Consider the following 19,857-nt stretch of genomic DNA (forward strand, 5'->3'; position numbering starts at 1 on the left):
AATGGATTCTAATAGTGAATGGCAAGGTAGGGAACAGAGGCAATCATTTGATTATGTGATAAATAATGTTTCTGCAAATGACAGGGCTCTGCTGTCAACTAGAAAGGGGAGAGCTGGAGTGGAACAGAGCAATTACCTTGCTTGTAAATAATGATGGCAAAAATAACCTTGAACGTAAGCTCTGTCATGCACAAATCCTTTCAGAAATACAGTGTTTTGAGGTTGATTGAGCATCACCCTTTTAAGTCTGCAATGATGGGACTTTTCTCTGCTTGTGCTAAGTTCCTTCAGGGGAATGAGGGCATCAGTCTTGCATCAGCTTTATACAATGGGAGATACATTCTGGTGATCTTGTTTAGGGATGATTCTCTGCTGAAGACTTGTCACTCATCTTAGCACTTAGATGGCATTATTATTCCATACCTATGTGGCACCTTCTGAATCTTCTTCTGGGTGGTAACTTGCAAGAAATGTCTTAAACATATGCTTGTGTCTTCCCACAGTTTAATCATATTAAGTAAATTTAAAATGCAGATGATGAAATATTAGCAATAGTGAATTAGTTCAAATACTTTTAGGCATATGAGTTTATTTAAAAAAAAAAAACCCACCATAATTCTCTCATTCAAAAAAACCCTAACAAATAAGACAACCTAAGACTTGTTTTCAGAATTGAAAAAGTACCCGTTTCGAAATGCATCTTTAACCTGTTAGGAAGGTGTTAGAACAAATCACATCACAGTCAAGCAAATCAAAGTTATAAGACATATAGCTTTTTGACAAAGAAGCCGATTAATAATGAGAACAAATCACTGCACAACAGATGGATTCTTCATTTCCAGGAGTTCTCAGTCAAAATTGCTTTCAATCCAAAAGATATGCCTTGACTGAATACAAGCTAAAGGAAAAAGTTGGTGAAATACCACAGCCTGCGTTAAAAAGAATAGCAGCCCAGTAGCAGTCCTTGTGGCCTGGAAATCTGTAGTGGGGCACAACATTAAAAGATACTATTTTTATTAAAATGCCCTGTAACTACTAAGCCTGTTTCAGCTACCTTTACTGAAAGTGGTATGACTGACCTAACATCTTCTGCAGATGAAATATTTTATAAATGGCAAAACTTGTCAACAGCAATGCTTCATCTTTTTTTTGTTTTTATTCCTTCCATTTTCTGTTTTTCATCTTACTGCATTTCAACATGGTGTTAGACTTCTGTTAACTTCATTGCTTTTTTACATCTCTCTGTGTTTCTTAGGTCCAAAGTTTTTGCTCAGCCCATCCAGACAAGACAGGCTAAGAGCAAAGTTCCTAAATTTTGATCAAATCAAATCCTAGATTTTTATTTCTTTTTCAAAACTGATAGTATTAAGGGTTTGGGGGTGTTACTGCTAGTCTTTCTTTTGTGATAGTGATACTCTGCAAGTGGCAATAAAATTTTATGGCCTTTAATCTGAATCCACTTACTTGGTCCATTGCATTACTCGCATGAGAAAAAAACCCAGACAATTCCCTAGGTCTAAACCATCTGTGTAGAGCGCAGAACTGGGTCCTAAATGAGGAAACATTTCAATGGGGGTTCCTTTTCATTCATTTTTCCAACCTGAAAAAAGATCTCTATAATCTCCTGAGTAAACTCTCACTGGTTGCTCCTCATAATGCTCGTATCTCATCTTGTGGGAAAATAATTTGTGGTTTTCAGTTTGAGTAGAAACTTTCTCATATGTGTTTTCAAGCTGAGATTTTTTAAGATACATACACACAGAGAGACTGCTTTCTGCTTCATCACTTTACTCGGACAATCCTGAAATAACCAGACTGTAGATGATCAAAGCCTGTGACAAAATACTTCATGGAGGCAGGTGAGACAACTGTTACAGTTGTATGGGACTGCACAGGCAGCTACATCTCTCTGACATTTCCTCTGCCTTTAACTTTAATATTCTTTTTTCCAAGCAAGTTTGGAATTGCTTCAGTTTACGTGGCTTGCAGCTGAGCTATGCAAAATTTTTAATCTGAAATTCAACTTCATTACCTGCAGTTGGATTTCATTACAGGCATGACCTGGAGCCATTACTTGCACATTTTTCTAATTGCATAAATTACTCGAATGAGCTTCTACAATATACATTTCCCAACAGCACCATGAGAACCTCGCAGTTTCTCATGAAGTCATTTGAGACAAAATACAATGAGTTTTGAGGAATGCTAAAGGAGGTAGAAAAGAGAAACAAGTACAGAAACTAATGAATGGCTTAATGACGACATAGTAAGAAGTTCTCATCCCATTTTCTTGTAATATCAACTTGGGCAGGGCAGTTGCTCTATGAACATAATTGAACAAACTGCAAAATGATAAAAAAGAGTATAATTTTCACAGTGCAAATTAAGTCCAGGAACTCCAGTTTCAAAAGGAGCACTGAAACAAAGAGCACAGCAGGATACAAAGCTTGAATTAGACATTCATAACACATTAGAAAAAACAAACCACAGTTTTAAAAGGGACAGAAGTTCTCCTGATTCAAAGCATAAGCCAGCCTCGAACACCTAAAACTACAGAGCACTTTAGCATGAATGCAATTTACATATTAAATCATGGGTTTCTGATTTTCTGGAGTAGTTTCCAGTTTGTAATTTTCATTTCCAACTTAAAGTGAAGTTTAAAAATTAGTGAAAAATCTCTTTGTGTCCTTTGGTACATATGATCAGCTGCCATCTCCTGCTTTGTATCCCTACTGCACAATCTATTCTTCTGAAGGAACCCAGAATAGCTACTCTACCTCAAGAAACAGGACCCCTGCTGCTAACAAGGATGGCATTGGTTTTGTTGCTATCAGGACTCAGTATTCATTTGGATGGCTAACTTCCATTCAGCTGAGTGAAATGGTTATCCACAAACTGTTTAGCAGCTATTCATCAGAAGCCCAAATCTACTGAAGGCAAAAGAGACATAATGGAAAAATATATATTTTCCAAAGCCAAGGATAACCTCTTCATAACCTGTCTTTATCAAAGGCCACTGTCAGTCTCAGAGTTGTACCTCAAATATATGTGCTCTCAGCCTTTTTCAGCGTAGACAAGCAAATGTCTTTGCTGTGAAATTTTTCCTCTCTGGCCTCCTAGTGCAGCAACTCACTGCAGCGAGGCTCATATTGACAGGCAGTGGCCATGCTGTCACTGTGTTTCAGATTTCCTCATCTTTGCAGTGTATCCCCCAGATGTTCTTCTGCTTGCAGAAGAACAAATGACATTGAGAAAGGCTGGTCTTGTGCAGACACAATATCTTCTGTGTTAACCAGCTTTGCTGAGAGCAGCTGTTGAATACAAGAGCTGACAGTGACTTGGTCCACAGAGCTGCCATTGACTACTGATAAACTCATAGCAGAAGCAGGGCCCCGTAACACATGTAGAGCCACAAACACAGAAGATAAAACGGGTTTTCTAGATTACTTTAGGGACTGCTAGATGTCAACAGATTTACCTTTCCTCAAGTAAGTGAATGGGGGGCAATCAGTGTATCAATAGTTTCAAACTGTGCTTCCTAGAAGTGAGAGTTTGTAAATATTATGTGGTGTTGGATAACTAGCATGACTACTCACTTTGCAGTTAGCATATACCTGCTAGTCTAACTTTCAAGAAATGTCTATAAAATATTATTATGCATGCAAGTTAATATGAAAATGGCACAGCAGCTGCGTTTCATTAGTATTCACACAACTGTTAACATTCAAAGACCAGTCTTCCTCTCCAGTAGATTTATGACTGAAGTGTGGTTATCTTTTAAAACAATATCTTTTAAAACTATATCTTTAACTAGAAGGCAGCAGATATTTATAAAGTTACAGAGGTAGATCACATTGGTCATGAAATGTAATATCCCTTAAGGGAAAAAATAAATTTAAGCAAGTAGAGCTTTTGATTACCATAACTATAAACTTCATATTCCACATAGGTATAACTTTCTACTGAATTCTTTTTAAATTTAATGTAAGAGACAAGTAAAGTAAAACACACTAGATATACTTAATCAATATTTCATGTAGGGGGTTTTCTACATTTTCTTCTTAGTCATCTTGCATATCATCCTTTTGGAAGTCACCTTTAAGTCCGGAATTCTACTTTTCCTCTAGTCTTCCGAATTTAGCTCTCTGTCCATCTTTTGTGCAGTCACAGTCACACAGAGTGGATATCCAGTAACGCCAGGGCTTGTTGACTTTCTTTAGGAACTGAAATAAGCTGAAACGATGTCACCTTTTCCAAATTCTTCACTACTGCAAGAGCCATAAAACATTTTCCAGCAAGGACAGACACCTTTGACGTAGGTAGTTTAAACTTTCTGTAAATTGAAGAAAGAAACACCTTAGATACAGGAAGGCAGTATTTTACTCTTTGTTGTCCTGTCTAGTTTACTGAATTAAACTGCGTGACATTTACTAGATCTGGGGTTACTTACACCTTTCCAGCCCCTGGGTGATCTGCAAAGAGAAGGGAAACACTATCCTGAATAAAAAGCCACCTTGTAATTGTTGTAAATAGATCAAAGGACTGCAAAATAAAGTTGACAGGTAGTGTTGCTTTGAGTGAAGATAGGATATTCTAATTTGAAAAACAAATGAGAAAGCATAAAAAGTTAGCTTTAATCCTGCCATTTGTGAAGGCAGAATGTCTGTATAATATACTAAAATGTGTAATTTTAAAGGTAGCCACAACTTAAATAGAAAACATGCTTACAGAGGCAAGGCTTACAGGATGACGTAGTACATTTGTTTAAATCATCAAGAAGGGCTGAGCCATCAATCAGACAGATCAGTGGCAAAACTGTATCAAGTGTAACTGTTGATCTTATAAAAATCTATCTCCTCCCAGAGATCTTATTTCTCTCATATGGCCAGACCATTTCTGTTGCAACAATGCTACCAAGTGTTATTCACAGAGGATAAAACCAAAAGGCAGTTTGAGGATAAAGCTGAAAGAGAATCAAGGCCCTTTGCTGTATTGTAACACAGATGGCATCTGCAAGCAATGCTTGTCTGTTTGATTCAAAAAACAGCTTGTCCGTATGGAAGACATAGTCATCCATAAGGCATGCAAACTGCATTTTAATATGCATATTATGGCCACATTATTCACACTCGAGGGCCCAACAGTTATTAGGTAATAGCCAAAACTGACTGATTTTTCATTCACACTCTCACTGGAGCCAGAAAGAGAAATACATGGCTACAGGTGCTGAGCAAAAGACATCAAGGGAGAGGGACAAGATCCTTGAGTTTCACTGGTTCAGTTTCAGAGATGAATATTGGTGCCTAACCCCAAGTGGAGATCTGACAGAATTAGAAAATAATTTTTTCTGTGGAGGAAATCTGAGGGAGTTGTGTAGCTGTTAAGGTAAATCCGTCCCTGATATGGTATGAAAAGGCTCTGGGAAACACTGAGGTCTCCTGCTGATGCAGTGACAGTGGCATGCTCGAGGCTCCTTGCACTTCCATTTCATCTACCCTGCACCCCCTTCATGGGTTGCATGTGGGATGGTCAGATTTCAATCTTCAGATTTAAATATACAAGGGCGGATATGAGAAGCATGAGATCCATTTGCCTTACTTGCAAGAGCAGCATCCCATTAACAAGAGAATGTTTTCCAAGCCAATGCCATTCTGCATGTTTTATCCATTGTATTTAGGTTTTGTAAGATTACAGTCTCCTGAATAGAGTCTGTCCCTCCATTTTTCTCATTTTTTCAATTGTTGTTGCAAGGTTGTCTCATTTCAATAGACAATGTCCTTTGAAATACACCAGTATGCCATGCATCATCTTTTTATACAGAAAGTCAATTTTAAAATCCATGGTGGTTAAAGTTGTTTCTTTCTTAGACTTTTAGACTACTGAAATGCCTTCAGAAGAAAAAGGGTGGACTCACAAAGACATTTCATACGCCCAAACCATTCCATCACTGCAAAATAAAAAAAAAATTTCTGTAGTCCTCAACGGTTATTCCTGCAGTAGTTCTCAGACTGGACATTAAATACACTCTTCTGTGCATGTTTTTTACCTAAATATTGTTGATTTTGATGTGAACTCTACCTTGAAGTAGTGGTCGGTTTATAATATGTCCGTGTAATGGATTGCAGATATTTTAGGAAAAATGACTTTTTCTTGCTTAATTCTGACCACGAGCAATTTTTCCATCAAGAGAGGAACTCTCAGTATCCAGATAAATCATAAATATATAATGTATTTGGTATATCCATAAGTGGCCTGGAAAAACTGAGCAACAGGATACTTAATTTGAAAAGCCTGTGCTAAAATTTTCCTGACCTGAAGCAGTTAGTTACTTTTGGGGCTCTCTCCCTTGCACAGGCTTTACCTTTGATGTATGTTGAAGGTTGGCTTTCTGTTCCACTCACAAGTTCTCCATTTCCCTTGGGCTGTAGAAGGTGCAGCACACCAATCTCCACCTGGCTCTTCTTCTCCTACTGCTACTGACCATCAGAAACCTGAAGGTTTTGCATCTGGGCATTGTGTAACAGAAGAAGTGATGGAGGATATTCATTTGCTTTGTGCAACCTTCCAGAGGCTCAGAGTTTGCAGAAGGCACCTCCTGCTTCACATAGGAATAAATAAGGTGGATTTAGATACAGAGAGGTAGAACCTCAGGGCATGTGGAGGGGATCACACAGAGGAGGGGAACCCGTGGTGGCAACCTACAGCTGGAGTCACAGGGAGAACCAGATCCTGTGGTGATGATCGCAGCGAGCTCAGCGGGGTCTGCTCCAAACTTCTTGCTTGCACTTCTCAGAAGGCATCTACACCCTAGCAAACCAGCAACGTATGTGTATCACTTGTAACACAGAAAGAGGAAATACTTAAACACATTTAAAAGCACAGTTAAACAAATGAATGGAAATCATATTCTGAAGTAAAACTTATGCATGTCTGAACATTTCCGTGACAGATTAGGTCAGTTTGCAGACCAAAGATTGAGGTTTTCAATTACAAATTACATGTAGGCTTGACAATAAACTTACATCCTTTTTCCAGCTCATATTCTTGTCAGAAACAACATGAGCTCAGTGATTGGAAGGAATGGCATGTGGCAGCAGCAGCCCATGAGACGGGACAAGAGCCACATCTTGACTGATTCTGCTCTGGGTAGCAATTTTTGTCAGAAAATTTCACAGATATGAAATGGGACAGGGTGATTAGGGGAAGATAGGAGGAGGAACAAACAGAAACCAGGTTTACTTGGCTGCTTCTGTGGATGATAACGAACAGCTACCAGACAACAGACATTGAGACCTGTACCTCCCTGGGTACATCATTATGAAAAGTGTGTCAAGGCTTCACTCTCTGGGTTCTTTCTTCATCAGTTCAACATCTGTTAGCAACTATTGTATTTTCAGAGGCTCCTTCAACTATGGGCCCATCTATAGCTCATTTATTCTGTTCATTAAATGATGACAAAGCTTCTGTTATGACTAAAATCCCCGCCACTAAAAGGAGCAGTGTCGGGGCTGTTTGCTGACCTCACATCCATAATGAGGTTTTAGTCTGTTTCTTGCATTAAGGAAGTTAAGTCTTCTTACTGGGTCCTCGCTTGAGTAATCTTGTTTTGTGTTTTGTTTTCTGTTGAGTTTAATTTACTGTGTCTTTCATTAAGCTGATTCAGCTATTACCTATGCTGTATTTGAGAAAAAAATGACCTTTTGTCCATTAAAAAATAAATAAAGAAAAAAACCTTGAGATCCTAGCATATCGCCAAAGACCTGCCAAATGACAAAAATTGCAGTAGCCACTTTTGCTGGAATGGGTCCATTTTTTTCTGATTCCACCAGCACCCCAGATAGATCTATTCAATACATAACATAGTGCTATATCGTTTTGGCTGAAAGTGTTGCCCTTCAGGTCCTGTGTTTCAATTCAATTTTGCATATAGGCTAAACAAACCGATCTCGTCTCCTCTCCATGTGCCTGTTTGCTCTTTGGCATGTTTAACACAGAGGCCTGTCGTAAAATGACAGGGGCATTTTCATCTAGATACAAAACAAATTGAAGAAGGCAATTTTAGCAACATCAAGACTTGCTGCATTACACCAGAAGACACTTGCAACACTTGTTGCATTTGAACTGGAGAAAAAAATAAATTCAACTACCAAGGATTTATTACTCCGTTATCATCAAAGTTTTTACAGTGCTATTTTAAGTACTCCACAGCAGCAAATCTCACAACACCTTGTTTAGCACCTTATTTTGGCTGGTGGAGACAGGCAGCGTGGAGGCAGGGAGGCAAGTCCTGCTACCTCAGGCCACAGCTGATAAGAGGCAGGGTCTCCAGACCTGCCACCTGCAGACCATGTCCAGGAGTGCTGCTTATGAATCCCACAGTCACTGTGCCACCTTTATCTGATGCTTTTATCCTCACTGGAGTACCCTCCTTGTTCAATAAATCTTCCCTTTGCTTCCTCTGAAGCTGTCTGCTGGTGTTTGCAGCTCCTATATTATCATACAGCATAGCTCCCTTTTCAGTGCGCACCTGGAGGCCTGCAGCTCACATCCAATGTACGCAGTTGTATCTCTCGCTTATCCCCACATATATATGCATGCATACACTTTGAGATATACACCTACACATACCACCCCAACTTCTCCCACATGATAGTGGGCCTGATCTATCTTTCCTGAATCCCTGCTTTCATTCAGCATCTTCCCCTTCCCATTACACAATTCAGAGCTGTGTTAGCATCACTGGGGAAAAACTCTCAAGTGTCTGCAAGCAAATGTCACCATTCAGAAAGCTCTGGCTCCATCCCATTCTCCACCGTCACTGCTTCAGTTCCTGCTAGCCCTGCCTTGCACACTGCCAAAATCTGGTATTAAACATGTCTGTATATTGGACTAAAGAGGCCCTAGCCCTCATTTTGATATTTTGCTGCTATCATTCTTAGGCTGTAAGGTATTTTAGCTTGAACAAAGAGTAAGATTTATTAGCGTGTGGAGCATATGCATTCTTAGCAGAGAGCGGCTGGGTTTTGTTGTTATAACACCCAAATTAAAATTGACAAGTGCTCAGCTTCAGAACTGCTCAAGTCAGCTGTGCTTGCTGTTAATGGGTTAGACATTTCCCAGAACACACAATGGGAGAAGATTCCAGGAAGAATTTAAGTGTAGGAAAGATTAAAGACAGTTTCTATAGGCTGCGCTGGTGTTCAGGAATGACAGTGAGGGAGACAATAGATCAGCAGTCAGCAATTGGATTTCATACATGCGTGGCAATTCCCTTCACTTTTAAATAATCAGATGAGATAGAGGCAATGGGAGCTGAAATGTAGGAGCGACACCTGGTTACACCACATAGCCTTGCTTTCTTTGCTTATGGCGTTGCTATCTTTTTACAGTTAACTGAATTACCCCTTGCTGGTTTCCCAACTCAGGCTCGGGAATATGTAGATATTTTGAAGAAGAATTTCCTTACAATTAGTTTCATTGTTTGGCAAAGAAAAGTCAGAGACCTGCAGCCATTGCATCAGGAACATGCCATTTTCCATTTTCAGGTTAAACACAGACAGTGTTTGTCTGCGCTATTGATTGCTGCACAGCTGTTTGCATACAAAGTGCAGAGTTCTTGAGACCCCCGAAGTGCAACCCCATGCCCAAAGTCATTTCCTGTTTCCTACGACATCCAAATGCTCATGGATCCTTCACATGGATTTTAAGGGTGCAGGAATCAATATAACTTACAATGTCCTTGGCAGTACGCGAACATAGAGGGAACTCAGATGTTTAGCATGTTATGCAGGGATAAAATTAAGAACTATGGAATTAAACTAGGAGAAAAATGTCCCTGCCAGGAATGCCTTCGTGGAAGTGAGCTTTCTTAGGCTACAAATAGATATTGAGATTTCCAAGGACAACATGGCATGCAGGATCTTGCAGCAAGGAGGAAAGAAAAGAGCAGTTCAAGTAAAATCTTACATATTTTCCACTTCCAAAATTTATATTCCAATCCCAGAAAAAAGCTATAGGAAAACTGAGTTTGAGAGTATATATCACCAATATAAGGTATCAAAAAGTATAGGGCAAGAAGAATTATTCCAGAGTAAAAATTATGAGCCCATAACATTCATATAATAACTCTTACATGTAGTGATACTCTGTGGTAATTATCATATGGTTATGATTAAGCCATTTTGGTTTCCACAACCCTAATTTAGATTAAACAGTTTTAAAGGAAAATTCCTCCCTGCCCCTGCAATAGTGCCTAAGGCAGAATGAAAGCTGTTTGAATAACCCAAATGCACATTTTAATAATTTAATAGGGAAAAAACCAAACCCAGACGTTATATTTAAGTCTGACTTTCTTAGGTTTACTACACTTTGTCCATTTGGCAAATGTAATCTTTAATGCATCAGAACAGGACAGCAAAGATGTTATTTGTTCTTTCAGTATCTATCTCCGTGGGGCTCTAAAATTGGCTGGGGTAGCTTGCACACCATATGATACACATCCACACAATTTCAGTGAGTTTCAGTGAGCAGGGAGTGCTTATATATATGGTTATTGAATAATGGAGATCATTCAGAACAAAGAAATGTTGTACTTTCTTAAATATATATATTTTTTCATCTCTTTTATATATCTTAAGGATCTTACACACTCTTTAGCATAACTAGCTTCATCAGAAACCTTTCAGGAAAGGAAATGTTGTTTTCACTCTTTGTAGGCGAGAAAGGAGCTGGTTTGGCCAAGGTCAGAAATTGAATTTGTGGTAGAATAAGGAACTGAATCCAGCTCAAAAAGTCCCAGACTTAATCACTAGCTTTACAGTAATTTTAACTCCATATATTTATCGATTTTTTTGTAACTTAAAGCAAACACAAATGCTCAGAGTGAGTGCTTTGATTCTCAGAGGATGGGCTAATGTTTTCATATATCAAGAATGACACATTCCTGAAATAAAATAAAAGCTTAACTGTTCACGTAACAATGTACAGCTATAAACTGCGTAACAAAAGAGAACAAAAAAATTTTTACATGTGCAACAAAATAATGCTTTTTTGTTCTTTTAGGGGAAGAAAGAAAAAGTCAAGACCTAAGTTTTTTGGAGCACTTGCTTTCATAGTGGTTTATAAGTCTGTGTCTTTAGACACTTCTGAAAGCTTGCATGAGATTCATGCCATAAATATCAAGTCACCTGAGTGGCACAGTCACATTGCTGAAGATACATTGGCACATAGATGCTTCAGACACTGGAACTGTGAAAACATTAAGATTGATAGTTACCAATGATAAATTTTGAAGACAAGTAAAAAAACCACCTACTTTCTCATAAAATCCAGGCAGTGCATAACTTTAAATTTCAGATCAATTCCAGAATGTTTTTAAGCTTTTTTATTGCCAATTATTTTACATAAGGGTAAGGGACATGTCCTTCTACACCTCATAAATTTGACATACTGTAGTTTGAAATCTCATTAGCCTTCCGTGTTGCCAGATGCAGCTTACAAACATTAAGGATCTTATGGAGAAGTTTTTATACTGTTACTCTCTACCAGTGCTATTTTTGCAAGCATCTGTTTTGTATTTGTCCTTTGAATGAACTCTCTGTTTTGTTTAGTAGCTATATTAAAATATTTTACTATAAATCTAGATTTTTAACTACTTTGGGGTTCTTGGGATGATTGGTGCATGCTCAGAAAAGTTGTATACATAATTTTGTCCTCTGGAAGTACATTAAATACCCATAAATTACACTGAAGTATCTTGTGGAAGAATGCCTGCTATTCTGTTGCAAAATCTTAATCCACCTCTTTAGACATTGGTAACATATGGTATTTTAAAAGCCATGTAAAGTTAAGGCTCTAGCTTAATTTATAAATTCAAATTAAACAACATTTTATCCTTAATCCAATGGATATATGTACACTGCCCAAAATGAGATCCTGTAATTCCCCACTAGCACTGGTCCATTAATACAAACTACCAGCCTATCTGGTATATTCAGTGTTGCACTCTCTACCTAACATCAGGTTGGCAAAAGTGAAATCAGTTGGCAAAAGGTTTAGATGATGCCCAAAGGAAGAAACATATTTTTGCACATACAGAACCTAACTTACAAATTCATACCCATATGCTGTGTTCACTGGTTTATGTTTCACTGGTATGCATACATTATATTGCTTTTTAACATGTATTTTTAAATGAAATGTAAATTTTAGCTCCCTGCTCTTGGTCAATGAGTTTTTCTCTCTTGAGCATTTAAGAACCAAATAAATGACAGAGAATCTTCTGCTGTGATCTGGCTAACATGGATACTGGATTGAGTTAGTATTGAGCAGCATGAATGAGAAACACATAAATGTTTTATAATAATAGTCTCCATGTTAGCTAATATATCCACGGTAAACAATTCCATACCGCCTATCTGCCTCAAGGAAAAATCTGTTTGAACTTTGCCTGATGAAAAGCCTTAACATATACTGATTTGTACATGATCATTACAATAAACTGAATTTAGCAGTTATACGTGGAAAGGTGCTGTCCTCCTCCACATGCCTGAAACCTTGTATTTGAAAAGTTATGCCTCTAAAGGTGCTGACCTCCACCTCCACATGCCCAAGTCTCTTGTGGATGCCAGTGTACTGAGCAGTGGCACTGAAGAAGCACCTATGCTCCCTCCCAGGGTTTTGAGGCTTAAGAAGACTGCCCCGCTGATGGCTGTGCTCAGGTCTTGAGCCACCAGGATCTGTCCAAGTTGTGCCAGAATCAAAGACTTATTGTTTAAAAAAAATTGGTGAATCCAATTTGAAAAGGCAGTACCAAAAATTTTCTATCAGCTTTTACTGTAAAAGCTTTGGAACAGACGTATTTTCTCTTTTCTGCCTAGCAGTGGGAGTTTCTACATAGATAAAACTCCTTCCAACTACTGCTCCTTCCTCTAGGTCACTGATCTTGCTTTGCTGTTTCCAAAAAGGTAAGACCCTGTTCTGCAATGTAGTCCAGTGCTTCACAGATATGTGCTGGGGGAGGCAATACTGATTTCCTGAAAAAGCAGTTGTTTTTGAGAACATCCTCTGTTCTGAAATTCTAATACAAAACCTTCTTTCTCTTAAATCCGACTTGTTTTCATAGGAAGTATCATATATCATGAAAAATGTCAAGTAAAATCCAATCTGCATACCCCCTGGGGCTAAGACTTTACTATATGCTCTTTCCTTGTGCTGACCATCCCTCTGGTTCTCAGGGAGGAAATGCATTTCCAAGGATATCCGTGAGTATTTAGCAAATACATTTGCGAAAATAGAGGAGGAGCTTCCACAGGAAAGCGATTCCTATGGGAAACACAGATTTCTTCCTTTTTTAGACAATAAACCAGCTTGTAACCGCGCAGTCGCTGGTCATACCACTGTTTTTCAGGTAAAAGGCTATCGCTTTCCTGTAATATCCATTTTGTTTCATTCACTGGCACTAGTCTCCTAAGATTTGTGTCAAAGGGAGCAGCAAAACCTCCTCTCCATGGGTTAATTGTCTCTGTCTCAGACCCAAACAGACCACCCGTCATTCACATGAATCATTGCACAGATTAAGACTTGGATTATTTCCCTGATTTTCTGTGTTTTACAGATGAAATGGCCTTAATTAGCCATGATCCCTTAGCTACACTGCCATTTATTCCCACCATTGCCATTGTCACTATTGGCAAACCATGTTGGATATGAAGACACCAGCCAGATCTGGGTAATGCTTTCTGAAGGTAGTGACAGGCAGCAGAAGTGCTGCAGTTTTTGGCTCCCTATGGTGAGAAATAATTAAGACAGGCTGAGCAGCCTCCAAGTAATATGCACCCACATCACCCCACCTTTTGCCCTGACACCTCAGAAACACAGAGTATAAAATCACCTGAGATTTACTGCTTAGGGAATCATGCTTTTTCCTTTTCATGTCTCCTTTCAACAAGATGCTTTCTGCTCATCCTTTTCACCTTTGCAGCACAAGCCTGGCTTTGTTGTGCACAAACACACATGTTGTCTCATTAACCAGCCATCCTCCAGTTCCCTAAAGCTTGGTGCTTCCCCTTGATGCTTTTCTTTTCCTGTGGTCCTTCTCTGCTGCGCCATTAATACAACATTGACACAAACCTTGCCAAGAAAATCGCATTGTCCTACTGCAGGCCTTTTATTTTGGTTGGTCAATCCGTTCGACATAATTTAGGTACAGAAACATTTGATGTGTATCAAATATGTGTGCCTGACAAAGCCAGGTTGAACTTTATCCAGGCTAAATTTTAGTTTAATTTTAAATTTTAGACAGGCTAACGCTTATTAACAAAATTAAAAAATTGTGTTCCTTCCAGAAATTTATTTCTTTCTCACTATTTCCAAGTCAGATGTAGAGCTGACTGGAGAGGAAGGCTGTGGAATAATTACTAAATTGGCCAAGAAAACAAAAGTACAGCATTGTTCACACATTAAGGAAAGTTGTAAAATCAGGAGGCTTCTGAGGCAGAATACAGCCGCAGCTGGCACACGAAGAATGCAACATCTGCGATTCCCTGTACAAGGTTGTTTGCAAAACTACACGAGGGATGGAACGGAACGCGATTGTTCTGTGGCCTTCCCTTGTGACGAATAGCAGATATGGGAACAAGATGGTACTATGGAACAGATAAGCTGCCTACTTGCTTACTAGGAAACAGATAAGCGGCCCTACTTGCTACCCGAGCCAACATTTTGTCAAATGTTGATAAATGCTGTCCTTTATGCAAACTTTGCTCATTACAATGTACCAAAACACACCCCCATCCCAGAGGCTACCCGCCCCCCAAGGTACACCAATCATAATAGAAGTATTTATGACTAAAGTCACTCAAGCTCCACTTCGAAGATAAAAAAATAGTATGAAAATAGCCCGAGAGAGGGGGGATATTGGGCAATACACCATCGCAAACAAGTCAGGAGAACTCCATCACTGACTTCTGGGACCAGCTGAGAAAGGCTGAGCGTTTCTTCCCCCTCATGGGGACGCCTTTGGGTAAGACTTAGATTATACCGAGCGTTTCCTCGGGGAACTTAGAAATTTCTCTAGAGAATCTCTATGCTACATTTATAGCCAGGCTGTATTGTTCATAACTTTGTCACGCATTTTGTATACTTAACAATATCTTCATTTGCATGTTCTTGGCAGACAGTGTATTTATCACCGGCAATCTTAAGAACCTATATATCTCTTGTTTAATTAAACTGCACTGTTTAAGTAGCTAGTCGTTTCAGTTTCTCACTGAACGTGACCAAAGACTGGAGAGTGGCCGTGCTAGTTCATAAGCACGACTAGACTGAAGGTGCAGTCCACTATTAGTGTATCCAAATCGTAATAGTTTAATACATATTAAACGCGATTGGACTGATAGTGCTGAATTGGGCATCACTCAGAATTCAAACCTAGCCACACCTAGCCTCCCACCTCGGTGAGGAGTGTTAGAACACAAGGAGGTTTATCTTCTGCCAAAACCACTTTGCCCCTTTTCATGCAACAGAAGACCCAAACCAAGGTATACAAAACAATATTACAGGCAGAATGAAACCCTGTGTATATGTGTGTGTTATTCTTTCAAACCGTTATTAACTATAAGTAACCAATTTGTGTTTATGCTGCTGTTTTTTAGGGAAAATAATGAATTGCTTGTTCTTTAAAAGTTGAAGTATTTATGTTTCTAGTTTCTCCAGATCATGATTGTTACAGTCACAAGTTTCATGGGTGAAGAGGCAGCTCTCATAGTTTTTGTTCTAAACTGCATCCAAAGCTAAGCGTGCAGCTACTTCTGCTCAGCTAGACATGCTTGTGTTTGCAGCTGGCTGGGGTCTTCTTTTTAACTAGGCTGATTTAGCACAGGGCCACCTTGTACTTTTGCATCTGCAGAATGAAGGCACTGCAAACCCACTCCAGGTGGTAATTTCACTGCAGGGGATGTTATCAGAGTACCAGAACATTAGCTGTGCTTACATTTGAGAAATGTATTTTATGCCATATATTTATATATAGCATTCTTCACCCTTAGCCTTGGCTCCAAGCTTTCCTATGTGTTCAAAACATATATATAACAGATGTTTCTTTGTTTCACACCAGCCACTGTAGACACAGCTGATACTCTTCAGTGGACGAGTTTATTGAAACTTTCAGACAAAATGTCTCAATCACCTGGTAAGCATTTTAATTTTAAATCTGCCTTTCTTCTGTGCAATATGAAGCTTGCATTTTGCCTCTTGCCTTCCCACTGCTTTTTTTTGCCACTCCTGCCAAGCTTGAACTGTGCTTTACCTGGAGTTTTCGCTTTTTCCCAGACTGTGGGGCCCAGGCTGATTTTTTGCACCAAGCAGTTTTATGGATTAGGGTGCTCAAAAAGGGGAAACGGTATCCACTTCTTAACAGAAGTTTACCACAGATCTTAAGGGTTCAAAAGTGGTGATTTCAAAGACAAGATCAAAAGGCCTTTCCCTGCTGAACAAGGAGGAATTAGTCCCAGCTTTCTGTACCCTTTTCAGCTTCTTTCTGAGCCCTGTTTCCCATACTGGTTTATTGAAGCAGAAACCACATGGCCCAAGAGAAGTGTCTGCTACTCTTAATTCCTTTGTATGAGATGTCAAACACTTTGCAACTCTTTATTTATGGAGGTTATATTAAGTTATGTTCAGAGGACCTTATATTGATGTCACCCCTTGAAAAACAGAAGCAATTTTCACTAAAGCAACAGTATGCAGCCAAAAGACATGCATAGGCAAGATCACTGTAAGACATGCAGTGTGTCTGGTATGTTGCTATGTGTGCTGCCTTGCTTCACCAACCTTGCTGGGGCTTCCATCGTAACATGCACACAAAGGCTTCCCAAATGTGGAATAAGAAAGATGCTTAACTCTTCTAATTTCTCCAGGGAAATCCTCTCCTCCCTTCAGGGCTGGAAATGGCCATGTGACTTTCTGAACTGGTTAGACTGGCTGCTAAGTGTGCAAAATATTGCCAGGTTTGATAGATCTCCTCATGCAATTTCTTTCCTCAGTGAGCTCACTATAACTTTAATTCCAGCCCAGGTCTCACAAAGATAAGGCATGAATAAACTCATCAGGGAGATACTGGGTACAAAAGTAGAATTCAGGCAAATTTCCCTCTCCTCAAAGTCTGAGTGCATAAATCCTAAAGATGTCACAAACTAAACCAGGAACAATAAAAACATATGATTGAAAAACACCTTCCATTTTTCTCTTTCAGACATCCTATCCCAATTTCATTAGAAAACAGTACTGTGTCTTACAAGAATTCATTTTAAATATCATATTTTTTTCTATCCACATTTAAAACTTCTCTTGATAACGGTGGATTTCAGGTATTGCCCTTTTTCCTAGGTAAAATGGCTTTTCCAGCAGCCAAGAACCACTTTCTACACCAGAGAAACAGCCTTCATCTCCCAACATCTGTTGAAAATGCATATTAAAAACTAGTACTAGCCTGGGTTTGATTTCCACTTAGCAGTGCCTTAATGAACTTTTTTTTTTTTTGCCTTTGGGCTTGTTAGATGTGCTATTAAGTGGACAAATAAGTGCATTTGGACACCCTGATGAAGCAGTGCACAAGACAGAAAACAGAAACAACCTCCACTGCAAAGCTCATTGTTTAAAGCTTCATTGATGAGTTGAGAAAAAAATGCAGCAGAACTTGCCCTCTTTCAGAGGCTTTATCTTGAAAACTGGAATTCCCAAGAGAAAAGCTGACAGAGAAAAGTTGAGGGTGGTGTTGCAGTTGTCTGGGAAGCAGAGCTTGGCAGTGCCCTTTATTCGGACATATAATCCTTTCTATGTTTATTCTTTGAATTTAAGTGGGATTTTTTAAAACCAATTCTTAAAATAGATCAGCATTTGGAATGTCTTTTTTTCAGGCATTCTCTCATTGCTTTATATGTGCAAAGCTGATGTGTACCAAGCTGTTCTTTCAAAATGGCTCGCAGGAAAAACACCCGATCCCCAAAGCTTACAATTTCAGAGGCCTCCAGCTGACTACCCAGGCCTGACACATCTTCATGCTGTCTTTAATATGAATAAAGGGTGGCCAATTACCCTTACTCATGTGAGTAGTCCCAAGAGTTGGCCTCAGTTTCACATTTTGAGGAATGATTGATCATCATGTCCATCTCAGAGTTAGTACTCAAGCTACTGACATAGGAAAAATCCCTAAATTACACATCCAACGCACCATTGAAAAGGAAGCATGAGCACAGGCTGATTCCCAATTCATTCATTAAGTCTTCCCAGGGATATGGAGGATGATCTGTGAGGACAAGAACCCATGACAGTGTCATTTGCCTTTCTCTTTTCAGTTACTTAAGAGTTCAAGAAACACATGGCCCTTGATAAGAATTTACACTGAAGCGTATGTTTTCTGTGCTTTCCTTTCAGTGCAGGTCGCTATGCAAATGTATATTTTGGGTTGTTCTCGGTTTAGAATCTCCACTGTCTGGCCCTTTCTAGGTAGTGTTATGACTCAGCCTAAACTTGATATTTTTAAAGAGATGAAAAATACTTTCAGTTTCTCTTGATTCTTTGTCGTTAAAGGAGCAAAAAGCTGATGCTAGGTAGGAAGCAGTTTTCATAACCAGGATGCATGCTGCTTTAATGACATAAGGATCGAGGAAAAAATCCTTTGCCCTGAGGCATTGTGTGTCAATGAATTAAGAATTATTTTAGCAGTATGTAAGTCATTGAATCTGCATTTTGGGGACCTGTATAAACTGACCTTGGAAGAAAAATGTTCAGGAATAAAAATGGTCAGCATTCTGTTGATTCAAAAAAGATATCATATATAACAAGAGAAAATACTAGAAAATACTAGTGTCTAGAATCATAGATTAATTTTGTGTGTGCCCTACTACACACAATCCTACTACAATCCTTTGATCAAAACAAGGCCAACTTCAAAGTTAAATCGGGTTGCCCAGGACTTGGTCCAGATGGGACAGGCTCCATCCTTGTCCAGCTCCAAGGATGGAAATGCCACAGCCTCTCTGGGAAACCTCTTACTGAGTTTGACCACTGTCATTGTGAAGAATTTCCAATAGCAATTTCCCGTGCTGAACCTTGAGCTAGTTGCCTCTTGAGCTTCTGCTGTGTACCTCCAAAATGAGCCTAGGTCCCTCTTCTCTGTATCCCCTTTAGGCAGTGGAAAACAACATATAGATTCCTCTTCTATGACTGAGCAAATTTAGACACGTCTAGAGCCAAAATAATTGTGTTTGTAGAAATGACTTTTTCAAAAGCAATGTTGAGCTTCATATGTTTTGTGTCTTAGTGGTTACACCTATAGCAAAAGGATTGCTTGGGAACAAAGGCAGTGTTCAAGGTTTTAGCCTACTATTTCATAGTCAGGCACCTTCCTGTTCTGAAAGTCAGGCACTTCAGGCAATCAAGGACCTTACACAAATTGATGGTATTTCAGCCTCGCATGAAATACCAACCCACTCTTTCCAAGTAATATTGTCTCTAAAACCTTGCTTATACCCCTCAAGTAAAGAGATGGGACTAAAGGGACACACTCAAAGAAGGAACTGAAAAAAGAATGAAGCGAGTGTCATTTTCATTATTACTTTTCTAATGATAATTTCATTCCTCTACAGATCATGAATACTGTCAATCAATATGTCTCATAAAAATGGGGATACATGAGTATTTCACTGAATTTTTAAAGGGACAATTACACATATTCAATTTTTCTTGATGTGAAAAAACATTGGTGAGCTGTCCACAGCAGGTCTCAATCCCAAATGGGAGGGAACGACAGGTTAGAGCTGAACTAGAGCTCCTGGAAGGAGTCAGATTGGAATAAAA

The 19,857-nt window shown here is 39.1% G+C and overlaps 1 long non-coding RNA gene across 1 annotated transcript in view; it reads right to left on the reverse strand.

Annotated features, from left to right (window-relative positions):
• Nucleotides 1-4,142: 4,142 nt before the first annotated feature.
• Nucleotides 4,143-19,857, reverse strand: part of LOC134508739 (uncharacterized) — a 30,988-nt gene continuing 15,273 nt past the window's right edge. Inside the window, exons 2-3 of the long non-coding RNA XR_010069136.1 lie at nt 6,362-6,807; nt 4,143-4,333 (exon numbers count right to left, since the gene is read on the reverse strand). This is a non-coding gene — a long non-coding RNA (uncharacterized LOC134508739). The remainder of the gene's footprint in view (nt 4,334-6,361; nt 6,808-19,857) is intronic.

This window comes from Chroicocephalus ridibundus, chromosome Z (genome assembly GCF_963924245.1).
Source record: "Chroicocephalus ridibundus chromosome Z, bChrRid1.1, whole genome shotgun sequence".
Lineage (NCBI taxonomy): Eukaryota > Metazoa > Chordata > Aves > Charadriiformes > Laridae > Chroicocephalus > Chroicocephalus ridibundus.